Here is a 25,679-nt window from a genome sequence, read left to right on the forward strand (position 1 = left end):
CTGTGAGATAGGAATAAAACCAGTCAAAAACAGTACCAGAGATGCCCACTAGATTTTTAAGTCTATTTAATAAAATTTGGTGATCTACTGTATCAAAAGCAGCGCTTAGATCCAGTAGCACCAAGACTGTGAGTTTTCTCACGTCTGCAGTGCACCTAATATCATTTAAGATCCTTAAAAGAGCAGTCTCCGTACTGTGGTTCATCCTAAAACCAGATTGATATTTCTCCAAAATATTATTTGTATTTAAAAAATGATTCAACTGGATGAAAAACAGTTTTTCTAAAATCTTACTTAAAAACGGTAAGTTGGATACGGGTCTGTAGTTATTAAAAACGCTCGGGTCAGAACCGCTCTTCTTCAGAAGGGGCTTCACCACCGCCGTTTTAAAGGCAGCTGGGAAGACGCCTGTCTGAAGAGAGCAATTGACTATATTTAAAATTTGTTCTTCAAAAAATCCATAAAATGTCTTAAAAAGAAATGTGGGAATTGGATCCAAAAGGCAGGTTGTTGGGTTTACCTGGGAGAAAACTCGAACAAGTGTCCTTGCATCAACCAGGGCAAAACTTTCCAGTGTTTCCTCATGTAAATATGATTGTCCGGGTTTATTAAAACTTGTGTTTTGACGGGCTAAAAGACTGGATCTTATGTCATCGATTTTACTTCTGAAGTGGTCTGCAAAGTCCTCACAGAGAGCATCTGTTGGTCTCTGTGGGGACTTATTAAAATCAGAACTAGTTAAAAGTTCAAAGGTGGAGAAGAGAACCCTGGGGTTGTTTTTATTGACTGTAATGAGGTTTGAGAAATAGGAAGATCTTGCCAGTTTTACTGTTTTATTGTAAGATTTCAGTTGTTCGCATAAAATTTCATAGTGTACTGTAAGTTTACTTTTTCTCCACCTCCTCTCTGCACTCCTGCATTTTCTCTTTGATATTTTGATAGCATTGTTTCTCCACGGGGGTACAGTCTTTGTTTTTGTTGTTTTAATTAAAAGTGGAGCTACTGAATCTAATGATGATTTAAGATGTAGGTTAAAATTGTCAACAATAAGATCACAGGGTGCAGGTAAAATGTCAGCAGGAGTGTTTTTTAAGATCTCGATAAAATTTGCTGCCACCTCAGAAGATAGGTAGCGTTTCTTCACTGTTCTGACCGGGACTGCTAGATGGTTAAAACTGGCGATGTTAAAATAGACACAGTAGTGGTCTGACACTGCCAAGTCAACAACAGAGGACACACCAGCAGACAAGCCATAGGTTATAACCAAATCCAGGGTGTGTCCTCTGTTGTGAGTTGGCTGCAAGACGTGCTGTTTAAAATCCAAGCAGTTTAAAAGGTTTGAAAAATCTCTGGATAGTGGGTCCGAGATGTTGTCCATGTGTATATTAAAATCGCCAGTTATTAATATTCTGTTATAACTGGAATATAAAATGGATAAGAATTCTGAAAATTCTGTAATAAAAGAAGTGGAATGATGGGGAGGTCTATAGACGGTAATGCAGAGAATAGGGGGACTGCTAAAAACAAAGGCATGGTGTTCAAACGATAAATAGCTGCTAAAAATGATCTCCTTTGATAAAAGAGTATTAATAAAAATTGATGCAGTCCCGCCTCCTCTTTTGCCATCCCTTGTAGAAAATAAAAAGTTAAAATTCGGTGGGCAAGCCTCGTTGAGAGCAACTGGAGCATCTGTACCAAGCCATGTCTCAGACAAAAGTATACCATGTAAATTATTGTCTAAAATCAGGTCGTTTATGATAAAAGTTTTGTTTAAAAGGGAGCGCACGTTCAGCACGGCCAGATTAATTATTGTGCTGGACGTGCGCTCATGGTGGTACGAATGAGCAGTATTAACATATACTAGATTACCACTGTTAAAACCACGTTGTTTGTGTGTGCAAGGGAAGCGTCTGCCGGTGATGGTTTCAATGGGAAAATTGTCCGATAGTGGTAATGATAATGAGGGCCTGCAGGGGGAGCTAGTGAGGGTGGTGGTACTGTGAGCAGCTGGTATTGGCCTGTAAGTGATGGTAGTGACATTGTCATTGCAGCGTTTATGAGTAGAAGAAGAAATATGATTGGTAAACAAGAGTCAGCTGGGAGTGGAATTGGTTACGACATGGTGGATGTTAGCGGCTAAAATCTTGCTACCAAGAGAGTTCGGATGAACACCATCCGGCTGGTAAAAAGACGGGCGATTCCAGAATAGGTTAAAGTTGTCAATAAAAGCAAAGTCAAGGTGGCCACAAGTGCGTAGGAGCCACGTGTTCAAGCTTAAAAGGCGGCTGAAGCGCTCGGCTCCGCGAGACAATGCCGGCAAAATGCCACTCACCCAGACCGAGAGACCGCAGGTTCTTAACAAGGCAAAGAGGGCGTGAAAGTCTCTCTTCGTCTGCTCAGACTGTCGGCGTATTGTCTCGTTTGTCCCAACGTGAACGATGAGCCGGGTAATGGATGATGGCAGAGAGTCAAGAACACCCGGCAGGATGTTAACTATGTCCATGACTTTCGCTCCGGGAAAACAGCGGGTGACGCAGCCGGGATAGTGAGTACGTCTAATGGTGCTGTCGCCAATTATAACGGTGGTCGGTGGGTGACGTGAGGAGGGAACGCCAAGGGACTCACCACCGGCGGAAGATTCACGACCCCACTGTCCAGGATGGCTCCGCCGAGGCCGAGTGAAGACGGTGGATGACACCGATGAGTGTCGCCGATGATGCTGGTGATGACGACCACCCTTGTACCGGGACACCGCGTCCCGGAGCAGCCCGACGCGTGAGTGGACGGCCGTGTTACCTCAATTTTCTAAAATACTTGGGGAGCCTTTTGTTGGAAAAATATAATTTAGCAAATAACCACCAGTTAGTCAACATCTGTAGCAGTGATGGGCTTTGTAAAAAAAAAATGTATGACTGGTCTCCAGCTGATTTTATTTTAGAGTGGCAAAGGCTTGTATTCCACTTGACAAGTTTATTTTTTGTGGTCTGCGACTACACAGATAAGCAGTAATAAAGTAACATCCTCCAATACACATCCATTAATTCACAGCATGCCTAGACTTCTCAATTCACTGTTTCCAATAATTAAACAACAAAACCATATAAACAATTCACATTTACCCGTTTTATCATCACTAGAATATTCAACAAACTTGCTGAAATTACTCACTAACGTTTATTGATGTGACATCACTCACAAGCATTCAGCTATGCAGTAGTGTACAGTAATCACTTAATAGGATTCAGGAACATCATAAATGATCAAACTCACCTTTTGGTATTTACACACAAAAACAAACGTGATGGAATCTAGTCAAAATTATGGAGTTTGCTGGCACTCGAGAAAAAATAAACACACCCGTCTCTCGTGTTCGACATTCCACGCTGGACTTGAGGTGCGTTCAAAGCCCACTCACCGTGAAGGACATCTCAAACACTACACAGAGATTCAAATGAAAGCATGGACCAACAACTACTAAATCATAAAACAATGTGGGCTTTCTAACAGACTTGATGATGTGTTGAAGCTGGGAATTTGTGGGGTTTAAAAAAAGTGTATAATGGAAAATAGTTCATGCTTACTGTAGTGCCACTGACAAATGTAGAACATTTATCAATGTGAATGCAAATTATTTATTTTTTTGTCATTTGAATTTGAGTTGATTTACGAGACATGTAGGATAAGCAATACTAAATCTGGCGCTTGGACCTATTCTAACTTTTTGTCAATTGGTGTTCACAAGGGTTTTTGGATATACATTTTCCTCCACTATGTATGCAACTGAAAGATAAATTACTATTACAATATTGAATAAGTCTCCATCACACGTATATTTAAACTTTAAATATCAGGTAAACACATTCCAAAACAGTACAATACAATATACTTGAACAACACACTTTCCCCTAGCGTTCGCTACAGTTTACTTAATACAATACGATGCCACCTCGTCCATCCAGCCCTTTTGATTGGCCTTGATGATGACTCCGGATGGAAACCTTTCTTTAGGCAGCGTCTTCCGCTTAAAAATCACCATAGGTGGCAGTTTCTGTCCATTACCATGGCAACCAAGCACAACAGTAAAAGCCGACCCCTCGTGCCCCGTTGTGCGTATCGCTACCGTGCTGGTCCCATTCTTCTCCACAGTGTGGTTCACCGGGATGTCGAAAGTGAGCGGCACCTCGTCCATGTTGGTGATGTGGTTAGCCTGGATGCGTTTGTCGGCAATCTTTCTAATCTAATCCGCCGGAAGTTGCTGCGCCACGGTGCCCCTTGTCCGGATGGACAGACGGCGCTGTTTCATAGAGACGTTTCTCCCGGCTGTTGTTTGATCATGAATCCATTGCTCGAGTTGGTCTTTCAACTCGGGCCACCTCACCTTGTTTCCGCGGAAACTCAGCTTCGTCCTCTTGACTTGGTGAAGCTCGTTTTCCTGATTCCTCCACTTGCAAACCATGGATTTGTTGGTCCTAAATCCCTCGCGGCTGCTCGATTTCATGTACCTGCGCGTAGCTGATAGCTTGCAGTTTGAACTGTGCTTTGCAGGTGTGTCTCTTCATGGGTGCCATTTTCAATGTTGTTATGTACAATGAATGCATATACCAGTACTACATACCTACTGGGGCGTGCCGTTAGCGTCCTCTGTCACGCCCACCCTTCTCCCTTTAACGTCCGCATGGTGTCCTCACTCACATCCGCCTTTTCTTTCTATAACTGGCATATTGGCAGCAAATGCTCCCAGTCAGTCAAATGCAGCGCTCAACAAAGACACACAACATTCACAGATTTTGGAACTCGGTGCACGCATAAGGTGTGCCGCATTATAAGGCGCACCGTCCATTTTGGAGAACATTTTAGACTTTTAAGTGCTCCTTATAGTTGTGAAAATACGGTATCTCTCAGGCTGAAAAAGTGTGGGCACCCCTGATCTAGGCCTTAATAGACTTGGCCAATCCAATCACACTTCAATTTTGCATGTTCTATATCTGTTCAATGAGTTTCTTGGATAAAAGCAATGTCTGTCTTGTATTTTAAAAAAATAAGTTATCACCTTCCTCATTTTAATTGGATTTTTAATTCCTTTAACATTTGGTTGTATACACTTTCTGTATTCCGTTCTTTCCATGATTCCCTAGCTATAAATCCATTTTTCAAGAAAGTCAAGGTACAACTTCTATATTAATATTACAAAAGTGTACAAAACTAAAAAAACTGGCAGTGTGTTAGCAAAACTATCTTTGAGGTTTGGTAATGTTTCTATTATTTTTAACCTTCACTTGAGCTGCAAATCGAGTAAATAATAAAACTATGTGTGGTCTAAAATAACATTACATATATTTCCCCAGAATGGTCATGAAATAAAATAATAGCAAAAACAACAATAATAATAATAACAATATTAATACTACTTCTACTACTATGATGAATAATAATGATACTAATGATGATGATAATATGATATGATAATAAATGAGGGGGTAAATTAAAAAAGACAAAAGAAAAAAGGTTAATTTAAAAAAAAAAGGGGGGGGTAAGGAAAGGGGGGAAAGAAAAAAAATCTCAATAAAAAAAGGGGGGGCGAAGGGGTTATACTCACACGTTACAAAATCTGACAGTCCATCCAGTATTCAATTGTCCATTCATACTCTCTTTTTTGGCAGCGGTGAGGCACGCGCCAGTTCCTAAGTACGAGCATATGCATTAACCTCGATAGGAGTTGAAAAAGCGACGATAAACTCCTCCAGTGTTGTTCACCCTCAAAATATCTGGGTATAACAGCGCATATTTCACTTTCAACTCCCGGAGTCGTGCTTTCACACCATCGTAAGCTTTGCGTTTGCGGGCGACCTCAGCTGAGTAGTCATTGAAGAAGTGGATCCCATCCTGACGGTGTCTGCGAGCAGCTTCCATTACTCTAACTTTATCAGAGTAATAATCTGACGATCAATGTTCTCTGGCCGTTTGGCGGAGTCCAGGTTGGCGTACATGGGCACGGTCCAGAACAATCCTTCCTTCTGTGGCGTCAAGATTAAGGTCCTCGGGGATCCACCTCTCAAGGTATTTTACTGCATCTGGCCCCTATTTTAGTTTTTCAATTCCGGATTTTCTGACAATGTGTCTGCGGGATTCTCCAGCTGTTCTGTATGATCTTGCAGGTGTTTAACTTGTTTCTCCAAAGTTACAATTTTGGCTTCGGAAGTAGCATTAACCCGTTTGATGAGTCCAATTTGCTTTGCTTTGCCGTGGTATCTATTCTTACGGTTAGGGCTTGTATCTCAATACCACGGGCGGTAACAGCCTCCAGCACAGAGGCCAATCTGGTTTCAATCATTTGGGTAACATCCGCTACTTTTCCACGATCTGTGTCACACACTCTTCCATTTTCTCAATCTTTTCTAATATCCCAGCTGTCAATAATCGCCGCGAGGGCGTGTATAATGCTCTTAGCATCAGATGTTTCAGCAGCAAACCTAGTATTAGAGTCTCCTCTGCAGCTTTCCTAGTCATGTGCTTGTGTTTGATTTCATCACTTCCTTCATTCTTCTTTCCCATTTGTTTTGGGATACCGGCTATAATTCTCTTGAAATAGTCATCAAATGTTCATTCCAAAACACATTATAGTTTAGATGGCCACACGGGATGTCAATTGGCTGGAAAGTTTGTTGGAGCTCGAGGCCGTGCTGACTATACGTGCGCCATCTTGTACACACCCCGGGGATTTTCTTTTTTTTTTTTGTTTGTTTTTAAAACTTACATTTTCAAAAGAAGGAATGCCAGTAAGGAGTATTTCCACTCAAGCTTAAATCCCATAAGACCCCATGGTGACACCAGTGTAACAAACACTTTGAACTCCCCAGTTTCTTTGCTTTAAAACTTTAAACCCATTAAAACCCTAAACGATATGCAACATCCTGGAATAAAGACCATGTGATAATCATGTGACTCTGACAGGAAGTGACTTCTCCAATTTGCTGGTATTGCTGATGTGTTAACTTCAAAGAAACAGCCAACTTCAGAACTGTTATGTGATACTACAGGTAATTTCAAACTCATTTGACAGTTCCAATACTTTGATAACATGTCCTATAGTGCCCTCAACCTGGTCTCACCATAGTTATTGAAGAAACTAATATCAAATCATATAATATATATCTGATTAGGATGCCTCCTGGACGCCTCCCTGGTGAGGTGTTCCGGGCATGTCCCACCGGCAGGAGACCCCGAGGACGACCCAGAACACGCTGGAGAGACTATGTCTCCCGGCTTGCCTGGGAACGCCTTGGGATCCTTCCGGAAGAGCTGGAGGATGTTGCTGGGGAGAGGGAAGTCTGGGCTTCCCTGCTGAAGCTGCTGCCTCCGCGACCCGACTTCGGATAAGCGGGAGATAATGGATGGATGGATGGAATATCAAACCAGGGATCGAAATATTGCTGTGACATACTTGTCACGTTGGGCTTACAGCCTTAAAATACGAATGAAAAGCTCGATGTGACATATTTGTCACAATAACAAAAATTGTAATCCACCCAATGTATTTAGCGGTATCTGTTATATTCAGTTGAAGTATGTTCTGCTTGTCAATTAAAAGTGTACTGAACAAATAGAAGCACAAAATAATGTGAAAGTAAAACACTTTTTGGAACTTGAACGTAATGCTAATACAGTTTTACTATGCTATGCTTATGCAATAAAAATATATCTAATTATTGTGTATTCTGTACTTTCTTATTTTTTAATAAATTTTTAGAATGCAAAAGAACAAGCAATACTCTCTTCAAAATGCACTCAAGATCAGCCTGGGAGATGACAGTGACTTTGAGGGTTGTGACGATAACTCAGATGAAGACCCAGATGACCCTCTTTACAATCCCAATAGCCAAGACAGTGAATCAAGTACTTCTGATGATGAACCACAACCAAATGTGAGTTCAAGAGAGCAAAATAAGAATACATCCGTCCAAGGAAAACAACAAGAAAATGTCCATGGTCACAAAAAAGGAACAGAAGAAGGAACTGTCCAAGGGAAAAAAACATTTTCTTGGAGGAAGAAACCTTTTGAAATCCCTGAGTTCACATTCAAAGGACCACATGTCACACCTCCAGACAATCTTTTAGTCCTCTGGAGTACTTCAGAAAGTTCATAACAGCGGAAATGCTTGAGTTGCTCAAAGACCAAACAAATTTGTACAGTGTACAAAAATCGGAAAACCACAACAATGTAAACACCACTGTAAAAGAGCTGGAAATAATGATTGGTCTTTACCTGAGAATGGGTCTTTGCCAACTGACAGGAAATCGTGCATACTGGGAAAATGACACAAGGTGCCCCATGGTGGCTGGCATCATGTCACGTAATCGTTTTCTAAACCTGCTGACAAATCTATATTTCACTGACAACACCAACGTATCAAACAAGAAAGCAGAAGATAAGTGTTGGAAGATCCAGCCATGGTTGGATATATTTCGCAAACAATGCCTGGATATCACCCCGGAAGAGCACAACTCCATTGATGAGCAAATGGTGTCCTTCGGAGGGACATACAGTCCAATAAGACAGTACTTGAAGGGCAAGCCCCACCCTTGGGGACTGAAAATTTGGAGTCGCTGTTGTTCTTCAGGAATCCTCTGTGATTTTGTAGTGTATGGTGGCACTGGGAAAAAGTCTTTACTTGGCATGGGAGGTGATGTTGTGGTCAAGCTTTGTGAAACTCTCGAATCAGACCACAACTACAAAGTCTTTGCCGACAATCTTTTTTCTTCAGTACCACTGGTACTCAACCTTTTTCAACGAAAGATCTACTTTGTGGGAACTCTGCGTGGCAATCGCTTAGCTGGGTGTCATCTTGAAGATGATAAAAGTCTTGCCAAGAGAGGCAGAGAATCTGTTCACGCCAGGGTGGAAAAAAAAAAGAAAGACTGGTCATTGTCAAGTGGTATGACAACAAATCTGTTACCCTGATCTCATCCTATTGTGCGGTTGAGCCTCAAGATAATGCTTGACGCTGGAGCAAAGCAGGCAAGACATTTTTGGAGGTCAGGAGGCCACACATTGTGAAAGATATAACACATTCATGGGAGGAGTGGATCTCATTGATGCATGCATTGCAAGGTCCACGTATCACATGAGGTCACGGAGGTGGTACCTCTACTTGTTCTGGCACACCATCATGTTAGGTCTGGTTAATGCATGGTTGATCTACCGCCGTGACTGTAAACTACTTGGTGTCAAAAATGTACTGCGACAAAAGAGCTTCCAGGCAGAGGTTGCCACTAGCCTCATTCTTTTGCAGGCACGAAGAGGCCGACCATAACTCAGTCCCACATCTTCACCACCACCACCACTGGCCAAAAGGGTTCGTCTTGGAGTTCCAAATGATGTTCGCTCTGACCAAGTTGCACATTGCCCTGTGAAATGTGACAAACACTGCAAAGTCAATGCAACTACCACTCTCTGTGAGAAATGTGATGTGCGTCTTTGCTTCACTGAGGAATGAAACTGTTTCAAGTCTTACCATCTAGTGTAGGCTAAAAAACAATTTTTTTTTTTTTTTTGCAAAACTTTTGTTTTTGGGTCTGTTGTTCAGTTCTCTGTACCCATGGTAGCTTGTTACAAACGCAACCAAATATGCAGCATTATTTATTTTTGATACAGTTGGCAATTTTGTGACACAAAGCTAAACTGAAGAATTTTATTTTAAACCTTGTCATTAAAGTCACAGCTACAATATATGTTGTTGAAATGCAAATAATAGGCACTTTTCATGTTACCAAACACTAAAAACTGTCATGTTTACTTGTTGAAATGCGAATAATAGGCACTTTTCATGTTACCAAGCACTAAAAACTGTCATGTTTACTTATTGCCAAATAAAGAACATTTTTTAGCACTAACGCCCAATGTGATATATATGTAACAACACAGATCTTTGGTATGAAAAAGTGTTATTCTGAAAAAAACATCAGAAATTTGTTTTATGTGATCCACTTGGCCTGTAGTATATCCAACATAATTTTCCTTTATGGAAAAATGGGTCTGGGTTCTTATGGGTTAATAATGATCTTTGACCACCTTGATTCATGTTTAATTCATTTTACCCTTCTGAACGTGATTGATGTGCAAATGTTATTTTAGTAATGTGTTTAGATGTGACATGCGATCTTTAACTGACATCACGAAGCATCAACTCCAATAGTAGTATCTTCAAATTAAACATTAGATCCAACCATTGATTGATCAATAATTCAACACGGTGATAGGACACCGGCAAAAGGTTTGCCTGAACCAGTAACCCACACAAATTTACTGATTAAAAAAAAAAAAGGGCAAGAGCTAAGGGTGCCAACAATTTTTGTTTCATTTGTTAAAAAACTGAAGATCTTAAAAAAAGCTGAAGTCCTCTTTTGGCGGGGATCATCTACATACACTAACTTAACCCCTGGCCCACCACCCATCTATTTTGGGTTAATAGTTGTATATCCGACTCCAGTGGTGCGAGTGCTTTGCCAGTCAATAACCCCTCCGCACGTCACTGCTACTGAGGCATGTCAGCCATCAAATCTGTAATCACAATGCTGCCATCTCCTCATAGCTTCATCTTTAGCTCCCAGCCTAGTCCACCTCAAGTGTTTAGCTTGATAAGTACAATTTACCAGGGATCACATGCTGCTGATGGAAGGTTAGCCAAAGCCGGAACAATCCTTCTGAAGGTGATTAAGTACCTAAATAAAGGCTGAGTAAGTGGGATAAACCTACTTGTCTCATACATACTGTACAAGTCGTGCTCCAGATGGCAGTGGTGGAACTAGACTTTATCCTTGGGGTGGCTATGGGGTGGCCAAGGCTATCTCAGGGGTCCGCAAAACAAAAAACTTGGAAACACATTATCAACAATCAACATTCATTTTCATCCATCCATCCATTAGCCGAACCACTGGTCCTCACTAGGGTTGCAGGTGTGCTCCCAACTTCAATGTTGATGTAAAACACAAAATATGTGGACTGTATAAAGCCGTGCAGTGTGGTGCCAATCCAAGCGGAGTGGTGTGTGGTGTGGGGATGTTTGGTATTAATTAAAAAGCAGCACTTGTCTGCCTAGTCATAACAATTGTTCATTCCTGTTTCCCGGGTGGCGCGTCCAGCAGCCAGCTTTAGGAGGACATCATGAAAGAGGTGCGGCAGCCACATGTTGAGAGGCGGGGTTTTAGTGAACCAGGTGTCTTACTTCCGTATTACAAAAATAGCCACCAAAATAATTTATATTTCGGAAGGAATGAAATCGCCATTAGCCAAAAGTAATATATACATACCTGTATACATATACTGTATATATATACATATATATATATATATATATATATATATATATATATATATATATATATATATATATATATATATATATATATATATATATACTGTATATATATATATATATATATATATATATATATATATATACTGTATATATATATATATATATATACTGTATATATATATATATATGTATATATATATATATATATATACTGTATATATATATATATATATATATATATATATATATATATACTGTATATATATATATATATATATATATATACTGTATATATATATATATATATATATATATATATATATATATATATATATATACTGTATATATATATATATATATATATATATATATATATATATATATGTATGTACATACAGAATTGGACATATGGACTATTACCATAAAAAGCGCAGAGTTGAAGGTCTTTTTCAAACTAATTAAAAAGCTGAACTTCAATTATCCGTCCAGCAAACAAAAATGCTGAATTTAAAAATGCAGTGGAAAAAAGAGCTCTATTTCACTGAACAATGAAAATTGTTTGCAAAATAACTGCCTGAATATTTATTTTACCTGGTTAATGGGACTTTGGCTCCTGAACCTTTGCACACATACAGTGTCTGCAAATCAGGGCTAGGAAGTCCTTTTCATTTCGCAGGGCTGTAAGATGCCGTATTTTTAAGAAAAATATATTTTTTTTGTGTAAGCATTCATATTACATCATTAATGCAACCTCGATCTCTTACATAACATAACATAATTGCGCCCCTAAAATGACCCGCATACGCAGAAGAAGAGACGGTCGATGTCACTCACGACGTTGTTCATGGAATTAAATGTGGTGCAGCGTGTGGAGGCATTTCGACAGTGGAGCAATTCAGTCTGAGGTGTAAATACAGTATTTGGGGGAAATTAGGCTTTTTATGATTTCATTTCATGGAGATGTCGCTAAAGATGACGTCACGTCATAACCGTGCGTAAAAAATGAGCCGATTGAGCCATGGCTGAATTACTACTATCACCATAAATGTCAACTTTATGCTTCATGTTTTAAATGGGATTAAATTAAGTCAAATTAAAGTAAAAAATAAAGTCAATACTGTTACTCAAAACAACTGCAAAGTCGATCTCCCGCTGTCAGCACTGATCTTTCCGCCTGCGTGGAGCGCATTTTGGGCTCCTGAGGTCAATGTCGGATGTATGCGACCTGGAGGTTCAGACTGCGGTCGCATTGCAAAAAAAATCCCATAGGTATCCAATCTAGGACCACATATGAAAGTGGCCAAAAGCTTTGACTTACGAAGACATGATTTTTGAGACAAATAACATGCACATCAATTGGACACTTAGAATTTATTTTCCCAAGCCACGCATAGCCGCAACATTAGGATGAAAGAGCCGCATGCGGCTCCGGAGCCGCGGGTTGCCGAACCCTGGACTAGACTGTTCATTTTGGACTCTTTCCCTGGTCTAAAATGCTTTAAAAATGTAGATAGCACTTCTAACCGTCAGATTTGTCCTTCCTTGGAGAGAGAAATAAAAGTGAGTTAGAACGCACTCGATGCAGCCAGCCCACGAGCTTTAGAGTTTTCACAGAAGCATTAACGTCCCAATACCAGCTCTGAATTTTTTTCTACTTAAAGCATTGTAGCCCCCAGCCCAAATAAAGCTGAAGAAATTGATGCACATTTATATTTTTACTTCTCAAATAAATGTTTTGCCCTTAAAAGTTTTGATCTTTGTTTTCATTCTATAATAGAGTACTTATTTTAAATTTACAAAGATTTGAACTTTTGAGTGTTTAAAAAGAGAGAAATGTAAGAAAATGTTAATATCCACCTTAGAAAAAAAATGCATGGACTATATGCACGGGGTGGGTGTGACGTATTTTCATTAAAATCTCATAAGGCATCGCCCTTTCCGGTCATGCTCAGTGTCACTGTTTTGAAGCCGTTTCACTTCAGAAAATTTGTATAAATTGTCAACGTATTAGGGTATTTTTCAGGTTGATTTTTGAGCAAAGTCACCATGGTCAATAAAAAACAAACTGTTATACAATAGAGGAAGCATTACATCTGTTTCAAAATGTTGAAAAGGATGAGTCTAAGGATTGAGACAGAGAGTCGGAGCAAGAGCAGCCCCACTCCAGTGCAGAGCTGCTGACGACGACACGGTTAAAGGTATTATCATCTGAAAGTAAAATATTAGCTGATAGAGGGGACTGTTAGGGAATGTCAATATAACAAAGTACAGTGACTCAACCTCCACACGGTGGTAATGCAATACCACCTGTAACAGACGGGACTCGGAGAGGAGCTGCAGTACTTAATTTACATTTAAAGATACTCAAACAGACTTAATTAATAAAATACATTTAATATCTTACTCAATCAGTGAGTAATAATCATTGGACGTGGTCTGCTAGCGTCTACCCTGCACCGGAAGCTTCGGTGCCGTACGACATAGAATGGGGAAGTGCTGCGTGCATATAGTCCATTAAGCTCTATTTGAGCTATGGTGTTAATTAGTACAGCTTGTGGCACACCTAAAACCAATAACGAGGGACACCAACCACGAAGAATCAGGATGAGAGCTCTCGCACACACAGCCTAACGGCTACAAAACATGATGGGTCTTAACACAGATAAAAACACAGACCCCTATAATTTATTTTTATTTATTTATGTTTATTTCCCCTAGTTTAAATTCTGTAGTTTCTCAGTAGTTTCCATTTCTATGTAGCTATTGCACAGTCTTCTACTAGGAGGTGCAGTGGTGCTGGTGGCATTGAGTAATGTTTGAGCACAGAGGAAGAATACATTTTCTTTATGGGATGACAAGAGCAGTTCATCATGGCTCTCTCCTATTCTTGCCACAGGTTAGTAAAATACACTAAAAAGTAATCAAAAGCAAAACCAGTATATGGGCACTTTCACTTTATGTTTGCATGAGTGGCTGAATAAGATCGTTCTTTGGTGGAAGTGTGCAATCATGAGCATAAGCTTGATGCTAACCATGCTAATGCCAGTGCTTTGGCCCATGGAGTAGTGAGAGAATAGAAATAAACTAAACGTGAGAAATAGAAAAACTATTGCACTGTCTGTTGAACAGAATTCACTTATACTTTTCATAGATTTTCTCAATAATGTTTATTTTCTGATCAGTTTTGTAGCAAATACAAGCAAAAGGTTTAATGCTACGATCAGTAATATATTTTTATTTATTACATTTATTTGGAAAATAAAGCTCTGAGCGCTTTTCTAGAAAGCTCGCGTGGGTAGAAGTGTCGTTAAAGTTAAGTGTATTTCTTTGATTTATAAATGCAATCATTTTGAACAAACGATAAAAACAACAAGATGAAAACATGAATGCATGTTATATTACAAATGATATTTCATGTTTCTTAAAAAGGATGAAAACGTAATGAATTTGTTGTGTTTCTCAGACTTAAATAGTATATGCTTTAGACATTATTTCACATAAAAATTGCTTTTAAAGCAACCGTATGAGAGAGCTTTTGTTTTCTGAATTTACTTACTTACTGTATTTGTTATAACTTGGGTTATAGCTATGTTTTGAAAAACGACTGAAACTGAAACCTTCTTGAGTGCTATACTGTTATTGAAACCTGAAGTATGCCCTGACATATGGAAGAATACATTTTCCTTCTGAGATGATAATAGCAGCTCAATGTGTGTCTGTCCTATTCTTGCCACAGTATTCACCACACATTGAGACATCAGGAAATATCCAGTTGCCTTTTTAGCTACCAAAGCAGGCTGGGCAACAACAGCCGAACATATAGTACATGTATCGACATGCAACAGGCAAACAAAGATACTGTACAATGACTACACTCCAGCCGCAATAGAAAATAAACACAAGTGCTAATTCAATGTGTACTTCTACACTCTGAATATTCTTTTCTCTTGCACAGAGTGACTGTCTAACTCGCCAACTAACTTCAAGCTCACAAAAAATGCTGAAAACACTCGCAAAACAGTGCAAGGTTTCAAGTGTTGTTGTGAACCAAAGATACGTTGAAGGAACCAGTGACGTCATCCGCACAAAACCATGGCCTCGTTTGTCATCAGTCACGTGATTTTTCTTGGAAACGGCACAAACTCTTAATTTGGGCTTCATTTTGCATGCCAACTCTTGCTCGAGACATGTTCCAAAGCCTTGGCACATCTCATAATATTAGTACCGGTTTGCCTTTTTGTTCTTTCAAAGTTAAATTCCTTTTTGTGAGCACTCCTGCCTTGCCTCCCTGAATATTTAAATACTTAGGACAACCATGTAGGGTGTCATGAACTGCCCTTACCTTGAAATTGTGATGTCAGGTAATCTGGACAACAGGTTTCTTTACAGCAGGTGTTGGATTACTGAACAATCTTTCCCGGTACGTAATCTAGTGTCCTGCTAAATTGACATACAGTAAGAGGACTAGGCACAGATAAGAAGTAAACTTGGGGATTAAGATCCTCGGCTCTGACTGCAAAGGTTCTTAACAGATGATTTGTACTTAATCCACTCAAGGTTTAGGCTGTGACGATACGGCAAAGATCGCTCATCAAATAAGGTGTTTAACATCACAGTCAGGTTGATCTGGGAGACTGCTGAAGAACGAGTCGCTAATTATTAATGTCAGTGTTTAAAATTGCATTTACAGGGGGAGTGGTCATTTCCCAACGTAGAGGTTGTGGGTTCGATCCTCGGCCATTGTGACCATGTCAAAGTATCCTTAAGCAAGTTACTGAAACCCCAGTTGCTCCTGATGTTGCGTCATCAGTAGGGAGATGAGTTACAGTGTGAAGTACTTTGAGTACCAAAGGTAGTAAAGCACTATTCAAGTGACACCCCATTTACTATTTATTACCGTGTTTTCCGGATTATATGTCGCTCCGGAGTACAAGTCGCACCAGCCATAAAATGAAGAAAACAAAGAAGAAAAAACATATAAGTCACACTGGAGTATAAGTCGCATTTTGGGAGGAAATGTTTTAGATAAAATCCAACACCAAGAACAGACATGTCATTTAAAATGTAAATGATGAACAATTTGAAATAAAAATAGAATCGAGGCAACAACAGGCTGAACGGTATGCTTACGTTACATTAAACAACACATCTAAATGAAAAAAAAAATATCTCTGTGCATTCTTTACACGGACGGCGCGGTGGTCGACTGGTTAGCACGTCCACCTCACAGTTCAGAGATCGTGGGTTTGATCCCGGCCCCGGCCTTCCTGTGTGGAGTTTACCTGTTCTCCCCGTGCCTTTGTGGGTTTTCTCCGGGTACTCCGGTTTTCTCTCACATTCCAAAAACATGCATTGTAAGTTGATTGGACTCTCTGAATTGCCCCTAGGTGTGATTGTGAGTGCGGATGTTTGTCTTTGTGTGCCCTGCGATTGTCTGGCAACCAATTCAGGGTGTCCCCCGCCTACAGCCCGAAGACAGCTGGAAAAGGCTCCAGCACGCCCCGCGACCCTTGTGGGGATAAGCGGTATCGATAATGGATGGATGGATGGACAACACACACAGGTCAGTAACCATGAACACTTACCCCATACTAGAGGGTGACATTTATGTGACAATCCCGCGGGTAAAGGGATTTCCGTGGGATTCCCACTGAACGGGCATCAACTTTACCTTTGGGATAGAACAGGATAAACAGGAAAAAACAACTCAGAGAAAAGGGGTGACAAATTGTTCAATACATTAGTAAAATGCAACTAAATTTTATTTTTTTATGTATCCCCAAAATGGGAGCGGTACGGGACTGGGAGTCATTCTGAATGGGAGCAGGACGGCAGTGGGAGTTGTTTTCACCAGGACGGGACAGGATTTTATTAAAAAGTCATTGCTGTTTGATAAATGGTGTTCGGCAAGTAAGGTTAAAGATTTTGCTCAGATATGAGAATTATACCTGCTGGAATTATTCAAAATGTATCTTCCTGACAAAATTGTCATTTATTTCAACAAACAAAAAGTTGATTCTGTGTCGAAAGTTTGTATTGACACATCATGTTGTGTTCCCCACTGTGCATCGCTAGATTTCCGTTGGTGGTGTGAGGCAATCTCAGTGTGCCTCACCTAAATGCCCTCCTCGATCAAAACAGGTCCGCGGAGAAGCCATGAGTGTTTTACTGCAACGAAGCAGGGTACCTGATAGCTAAATGGCCCGTTTTACATCAAAAGGAAAAATACCAATCCTCAAAGAAGCCAAAGAGGGTCGGTTTCATTCAGCCTGCACCTGCTTTGTCACTTGTCTGTGCAGCTGAGCCGCCTGAAAGCGAAGTGGATGTGGCATACCGCCCGTTCATGCTCCAGGGCTCAGTCTCGCTGACAGGTGAGGAAAAGGATTACAGGATTACCGTTTTGCGCGACATTGGGGCACGCCAGTCCCTCATTTTGGATAGTATTCTACCTTTTTCTGACAATACATTTTGTTGTTCGAACGCTCTTAATTGGGGTGTCAAAATGAGTGTCTTTAGGGCACCGCTTTTTACCCTTGCTACTCGTCTCAGGGCGAGTGAAGATCACAATTCGGTCTCGTTTAGCAGTGCACGGTGTTGCGGTCATCCCAGTTTGGTGTAAAGTTTTTCTGACACGTAAAGTGATTGACGATCCTATTGTGGAATTCAGAGCTGGGCACTTGACCCTTTTTTGCCGGTCTGTCCTCTGTCCGCGACCTTCCGGCTTCGCCCCCCCCCCCCCGTCTTTAATAATAAAAATGATCGACCGACCCCTTTTAAAGTGGTTCAGTCCTTACGTCCGCCCCCCCCCCCCCCAAAAAACATCCGTACATGATGTCTCGCGGGAGAGATGCTGACTGCAGTGGTTTATTGAAAGCTCATTAGCTGGCTAATTTACTATTCAAACCAGCTGTGGACACGTTTCAAACACGCCACTTGTAGTTACCCAACTGCGCGTACTTACTCCATTGGGAGCCCCGACGGGAATGCTGTGCACTGTTCGGTCTGCACTGAGGGGAGTGTCGGCCACTTGATTGCGATGTCAGCCCCTTTTTTTTTTTTTTTTGCCAGTCATCGTCTTCTACCAAGCAAAAGCTCTCCCTCTCCAATGTGTGCGAATGAAGCAGCTGCGGCATTCAGGTTTCGAATTGCCCGCGGTCAAACGCCAGCGCTCTTTCCTCTTCGTCTCATTCTTTTTCTCCTTCCTTTTCTTCTCCCCTCCGTGCAGACCGAAGGTGCACAGTGCACAGCGTTCCCGCCGGGGCTCCCAATGTAAGTGTAACATATGATTTAGTTGCCAATTGATATTTTCATTTTTGTGTATTCATTTGGGGATTGCATATATTATTTTGTGTTTATAATTTTTCCAACATGGTGCAATATTGTGTTGTGAGTATATATTTATTTTTTATCCTGCTTAAACACAAAGTCAACCCAAACATATTTTTTTCAAAAATGTTCTATGCAAAAGCACTAGGTGAAACAAGACATTCTGATAAATATTGCGTTTGTGGAATAAATTAATCCAACCGTTTTTAGCCATCTCCGGGGGCGGCCATTTTGTCACTTCTGTCGACTGAAAATGACATCATATAACTGCTCAGGTCTCAGCTAACAACCAGCTGGCCTGTTTTCTGAAGCTGAGTCGGGATTGGTTGTGAACCTTGTGTAAAAGGTGAAACTGCAGTTAGAAACTGTGAAAAATGTGTAACAGAGAACTTGCTGCCTACTGACGCAAACCTGTCTTTCCCCGTTAACAGGACTGGGAGCATCTGTGCACAACAGACCGACTCGTGTCAGACAAATTATATTCTATCATCCGCTGCCAGCACGAAAGATGATGATCCCTCTGTGTACAGTATTAACAATGGTGTACTAGTGCGCAAATACTCTCCTTTGTTTGATGACTTAGGTTGAACTCCATCCATTATCTGTACCACTTCTCCTCACAAGGGTCGCGGGGCGTGCTGGAGCCTATCCCAGCTGTCTTTGGGCAGTAGGCGGGGGACACCCTGAACAGGTTGCCAGCCAATCGCAGGGCACACAGAGACAAACATTCGCACTTTCACAATCACACCTAGGGGCAATTTAGAGTATCCAATCAACTTACCATGCATGTTTTTGGAATGTGGGAGGAAACCGGAGTGCCCGGAGAAAACCCACGCAGGCACGGGGAGAACATGCAAACTCCACACAGGGAGGCCGGAGCCGGGATCGAACCCACGACCTCTGAACTGTGAGGCGGACGTGCTAACCAGTCGACCACCGTGCCGCCTAGGTTGAACTCATTCCAACAATTAATTGTGCCCTAAAAATTGGATATCATATATATATATATATATATATAGGCGGCACGGTGGTCGACTGGTTAGCACGTCCGCCTCAATATATATATATATATATATATATATAGGCGGCACGGTGGGCGACTGGTTAGCACGTCCGCCTCACAGTTCAGAGGTCGTGGGTTCGAGCCCGGCTCTGGCCTCCCTGTGTGGAGTTTGCATGTTCTCCCCGTGCCTGCGTGGGTTTTCTCCGGGTTCTCCGGTTTCCTCCCACATTCCAAAAACATGCATGGTAAGTTGATTGGATACTCTAAATTGCCCCTAGGTGTGATTGTGAGTGCGGATGTTTGTCTCTGTGTGCCCTGCGATTGGCTGGCAACCAATTCAGGGTGTCCCCCGCCTACTGCCCAAAGACAGCTGGGATAGGCTCCAGCACGCCCCGCGACCCTTGTGAGGATAAGCGGTACAGATAATGGATGGATGGATATATAAGAATAAGAATAAGAATAAGAATGCCTTTATTGATCCCACAGTGGGGAAATTTTCATTGTTACAGTAGCAAAGATATAGGTCACACAGGGGCGGCGGCATAATGTGGCCATTAATGTATAACATTGACGGCAAACATTTAGAATCAAACCTATGTAGATATACGCAGTAACATGTGTATATACACATGTGTATACACACCAACCTACATCTACATAAAAAATATGAGGAACACTCATTTCGGCCTGTACATAGTACAGAGGAAAAAATACTCTAAGTGACAGTGCTGCAGTGCTGTAGTGAAATGTAAGGACCAGCATTGGATAAAAATAAAACTAGACTAACAGTAGTGGGGAATGTTGAGTATTGCACGGTATATATATATATATATATATATATATCAGGGCTGTCAATTTAGCACGTTATTCTCTCCCCCTTAATCCATTCTTAATCCAACCCCCTTTTGACGCCGTCAATTTTTTTGATCGCGCGATTAAGGTTTCCATAGCAACCAGCGGCTGCATTGATAAAGGCTGCTGGTCACCATGATCTATACGTATCTATATGTATATTAAAAATGATAAAAAAGCTTTAGAGTACATGTATATTTAAAAAAAAAGCTTTAGAGTAGAGGCGTTACATCTGCTTCAAAATATTGACGATGAGGACGAATTTCTCAGATGACACATGCATGGCTGAGCCCCCCTTGTCTCGCGGTGATAGATCGCGACGTACGCAGTGGTAATGTAACGCTCAAAAGTTCTTCTTCCTTATCTTCGGAGGCCGTGGTAAGGCGGGTTACAATAGGTTTGACTTTATATATTTTTTTCTGGCGTCTTGCTAAAGAGAACCGACACGGAAGGACAGTGTTTTGTTGAGTCTTGTGAGTCAGACGTGAACAGTCTCGCTCTAAATCACCTTCTCTCTCGTTTCTTTTTAGCGCCGTACCAAACCAAATCAAAAAGGAATACATACTTAAGCACAATATACATAAAGAGATACATACCCACAAAACAATATTGCAGCATTTTAGAAAAATAATAAATACAAAATAACATGCCGTTTGCTCCAAAGCAGCTGTATTTTATAACAGCAGGAACCATGCAGCGCAATCGAAAGCCGCACGGGTCAATCTTAGTGGTCCACCACCTGTTTCTCGTTCATTTATCCGACACAATTTACATTAAAATATACCCACGACAGAATTGTAATAAAGGAAATACCTTGAAAAGATACTCGAGCATCAAGTAATAATCTTTTTAGTCGATGAAGTCATTGCCAGAGTGCAATAAAAAGTGACGTGCTTACAAATGACTGCTCTCGTATAGTTCTAAATCCAAGCGGTGCTTGAACAACAGGTCGCTCTCAAGACGAAATAAACATATCTATCATAACAACACTAATGGAAATGATTGTGTGCGTGGGTGTGTGCATACGCGGACGCGTGTGCGTGTGAGTGCGTGTGCAGGTGTGTGTGTTTGTGTGTGTGTTTGAAAGGGCTGAGGGGCTCTTTGTGTGAGTTGAATCAAGTGCTTGTTTTTTTCAATTGAAGTGGGAGGTCAACCCAAACTTTTATTTTTCAAGAATATGTTCTATGCAGGCCCCCCAGTTGAAACAAGGCATTCTTATTAATATTGTGTTTGTGGAATATGAGTCAAGCAGCAAAATCTAACCATCTCATGGGTCGGCCATTTTATCACTTCTGTCAACTGAAAATGACATCACAGATGCCCTGAGGGCTCAAATAACGACCAATCATGGCTCAGTTTAAGAAAACGGGTGAGCTGTGATTGGTTGTTACCTGAGCAACTGTGATGTTATTTTCAGTCGACAGGCGTGAAAAATGGCCGCCCCCGGTGATGGCTAAAAAAGGTGGATTAACTCTTATTCCACAAACGCAATAATTATCAGAATGCCTTGTTTCAACTAGTTGGCCTGCATAAAACATATTCTTGAAAAAAATATGTTTGGGTTGACTTCCCTTTAATAAAGTGTTTGCATAGGAAAATCAATACTCTTATTCGTGTTAAGGGTATTAAAATTCAAGAAAATAATCCGACAGAAAAGTCAAGGGATTTTGTTTACAATAAATAAAATACACGATTAACTACGAGTTAACTATGAGAAAATGTGATTAACTAGGATTAAATATTTTAATCACTTGACAGCACTAATATATATATATATATATATATATATATATATATATATATATATATATATATATATATATATATATATATATATATATATATATATAGATATATATAGATATATATATTTATATACTGTTTTATTTTTTATTAAATAAATACAATGCAAACTTTAACAGTATAAAAAATAAAATACTACTAAAACAACTGTTTCAGAACGGCTCATCGTTCACGTTGGGACAAACGAGACAATACGCCGACAGTCTGAGCAGACGAAGAGAGACTTTCACGCCCTCTTTGCCTTGTTAAGAACCTGCGGTCTGTCGGTCTGGGTGAGTGGCATTTTGCCGGCATTGTCTCGCGGAGTCGAGCGCTTCAGCCGCCTTTTAAGCTTGAACACGTGGCTCCTACGCACTTGTGGCCACCTTGACTTTGCTTTTATTGACAATTTTAACCTATTCTGGAATCGCCCGTCTTTTTACCAGCCAGATGGTGTTCATCCGAACTCTCTTGGTAGCAAGATTTTAGCCGCAAACATCCACCATGTCGTAACCAATTCCACTCCCAGCTGACTCTTGTTTACCAATCATATTTCTTCTTCTACTCATAAACGCTGCAATGACAATGTCACTACCATCACTTACAGGCCAATACCAGCTGCTCACAGTACCACCACCCTCACGAGCTCCCCCTGCAGGCCCTCATTATCATTACCACTATCGGACAACTTTCCCATTGAAACCATCACCGGCAGACGCTTCCCTTGCACACACAAACAACGTGGTTTTAACAGTGGTAATCTAGTATATGTTAATACTGCTCATTCGTACCACCATGAGCGCACGTCCAGCACAATAATTAATCTGGCCGTGCTGAACGTGCGCTCCCTTTTAAACAAAATTTTTGTCATAAACGACCTGATTTTAGACAATAATTTACATGGTATACTTTTGTCTGAGACATGGCTTGGTACAGATGCTCCAGTTGCTCTCAACGAGGCTTGCCCACCGAATTTTAACTTTTTATTTTCTACAAGGGATGGCAAAAGAGGAGGCGGGACTGCATCAACTTTTATTAATACTCTTTTATCAAAGGAGATCATTTTTAGCAGCTATTTATCGTTTGAACACCATGCCTTTGTTTTTAGCAGTCCCCCTATTCTCTGAATTACCGTTTATAGACCTCCCCATCATTCCACTTCTTTTATTACAGAATTTTCAGAATTCTTATCCATTTTATATTCCAGTTATAACAGGATATTAATAACTGGCGATTTTAATATACACATGGACAACATCTCGGACCCACTATCCAGAGATTTTTCAAACCTTTTAAATTGCTTGGATTTTAAACAGCACGTCTTGCAGCCAACTCACAACAGAGGACACACCCTGGATTTGGTTATAACCTATGGCTTGTCTGCTGGTGTGTCCTCTGTTGTTGACTTGGCAGTGTCAGACCACTACTGTGTCTATTTTAACATTGCCAGTTTTAACCATCTAGCAGTCCCGGTCAGAACAGTGAAGAAACGCTACCTATCTTCTGAGGTGGCTGCAAATTTTAGCGAGATCTTAAAAAGCACTCCTGCTGACATTTTACCTGCACCCTGTGATCTTATTGTTGACAATTTTAACCTACATCTTAAATCATCATTAGATTCAGTAGCTCCACTTTTAATTAAAACAACAAAAACAAAGACTGTACCCCCGTGGAGAAACAATGCTATCAAAATATCAAAGAGAAAATGCAGGAGTGCAGAGAGGAGGTGGAGAAAAAGTAAACTTACAGTACACTATGAAATTTTATGCGAATAACTGAAATCCTACAATAAAACAGTAAAACTGGCAAGATCTTCCTATTTCTCAAACCTCATTACAGTCAATAAAAACAACCCCAGGGTTCTCTTCTCCACCTTTGAACTTTTAACTAGTTCTGATTTTAATAAGTCCCCACAGAGACCAACAGATGCTCTCTGTGAGGACTTTGCAGACCACTTCAGAAGTAAAATCGATGACATGAGATCCAGTCTTTTAGCCCGTCAAAACACAAGTTTTAATAAACCCGGACAATCATATTTACATGAGGAAACACTGGAAAGTTTTGCCCTGGTTGATGCAAGGACACTTGTTCGAGTTTTCTCCCAGGTAAACCCAACAACCTGCCTTTTGGATCCAATTCCCACATTTCTTTTTAAGACATTTTATGGATTTTTTGAAGAACAAATTTTAAATATAGTCAATTGCTCTCTTCAGACGGGCGTCTTCCCCGCTGCCTTTAAAACGGCGGTGGTGAAGCCCCTTCTGAAGAAGAGCAGTTCTGACCCGAGCGTTTTTAATAATTACAGACCCGTATCCAACCTACCGTTTTTAAGTAAGATTTTAGAAAAACTGGTTTTCATCCAGTTGAATCATTTTTTAAATACAAATAATATTTTGGAGAAATATCAATCTGGTTTTAGGATGAACCACAGTACGGAGACTGCTCTTTTAAGGATTTTAAATGATATTAGGTGCACTGCAGATGTGAGAAAACTCACAGTCTTGGTGCTACTGGATCTAAGCGCTGCTTTTGATACAGTAGATCACCAAATTTTATTTAATAGACTTAAAAATCTAGTGGGCATCTCTGGTACTGTTTTTGACTGGTTTTATTCCTATCTCACAGACCGATATTTCTTTGTAAGTATGGATACTTGTTCCTCCAAATCCCATGAAATTAAATGTGGGGTTCCTCAAGGTTCGATTTTAGGCCCCCTACTTTTTAACCTTTATATGCTTCCCCTCGGGGATGTCATCAGGGGACACGGCATCAGCTTTCACAGCTATGCTGATGACACGCAGCTGTATATTGCCGTGTCTCCTGATGACACAGGACCCATTGATACCCTTTTAAATTGCATTTTAGATATCAAGTCATGGATGGCAGATAATTTCCTACAGCTCAATCAGGACAAGACTGAGGTTTTAGTTATCGGTCCCGAAGGTCAGAGAAGCTTTTACCAAAACTACACATTTTTAATCCCTCACATTGTGTGAAGAACCTTGGCGTCATTTTTGACTCTGAGCTCAGTTTTATTCCTCATATTAAAAATGTAACCAAGATTGGTTTTTATCACCTTAAGAATATCGCCAGAGTCCGCCCGTTTCTCTCTCAGGCTAACACGGAAGTGCTGATGCATGCCTTTATTTCCTGTCGTTTAGATTACTGTAATGCCCTGCTCTCTGGCCTCCCGAAAAAGAGCATTTCACCACTGCAACTACTGCAGAATTCAGCCGCTCGGGTGCTGACGAGAACCAGAGGGCGGGAGCACATTACGCCAGTTTTGAAATTGCTGCATTGGCTCCCTGTGTGTTTCAGGATCGATTTTAAAGTACTTTTATTAGTTTATAAATGTGTTAATGGTCTTGGGCCATCTTATTTATCTGATTTGCTTTTATCAT

At 40.6% G+C, this 25,679-nt stretch overlaps 1 protein-coding gene across 13 annotated transcripts in view; it reads right to left on the minus strand.

Annotated features, from left to right (window-relative positions):
* brip1 (BRCA1 interacting helicase 1) overlaps positions 1–25,679 on the minus strand; it is a 302,307-nt gene that overhangs the window by 62,471 nt on the left and 214,157 nt on the right. For 8 of the 13 annotated variants that reach the window (XM_086034853.1, XM_086034852.1, XM_086034839.1 and 5 more), the window contains one exon: positions 16,901–16,986. The exons of 4 other annotated variants lie outside the window; for them this stretch is intronic. The gene's annotated coding sequence lies outside the window, so the exon portion shown is untranslated. Of the gene's footprint in view, positions 1–4,223; positions 4,714–16,900; positions 16,987–25,679 lie in introns of those variants that run through there. One more of the 13 variants, XM_086034845.1, reaches the window with a different exon arrangement.

The sequence above is a fragment of the Filicampus tigris genome, chromosome 7 (assembly GCF_054856515.1).
Source record: "Filicampus tigris isolate MCC_2025a chromosome 7, RoL_Ftig_1.0, whole genome shotgun sequence".
NCBI classification, from domain to species: Eukaryota; Metazoa; Chordata; class Actinopteri; order Syngnathiformes; family Syngnathidae; genus Filicampus; species Filicampus tigris.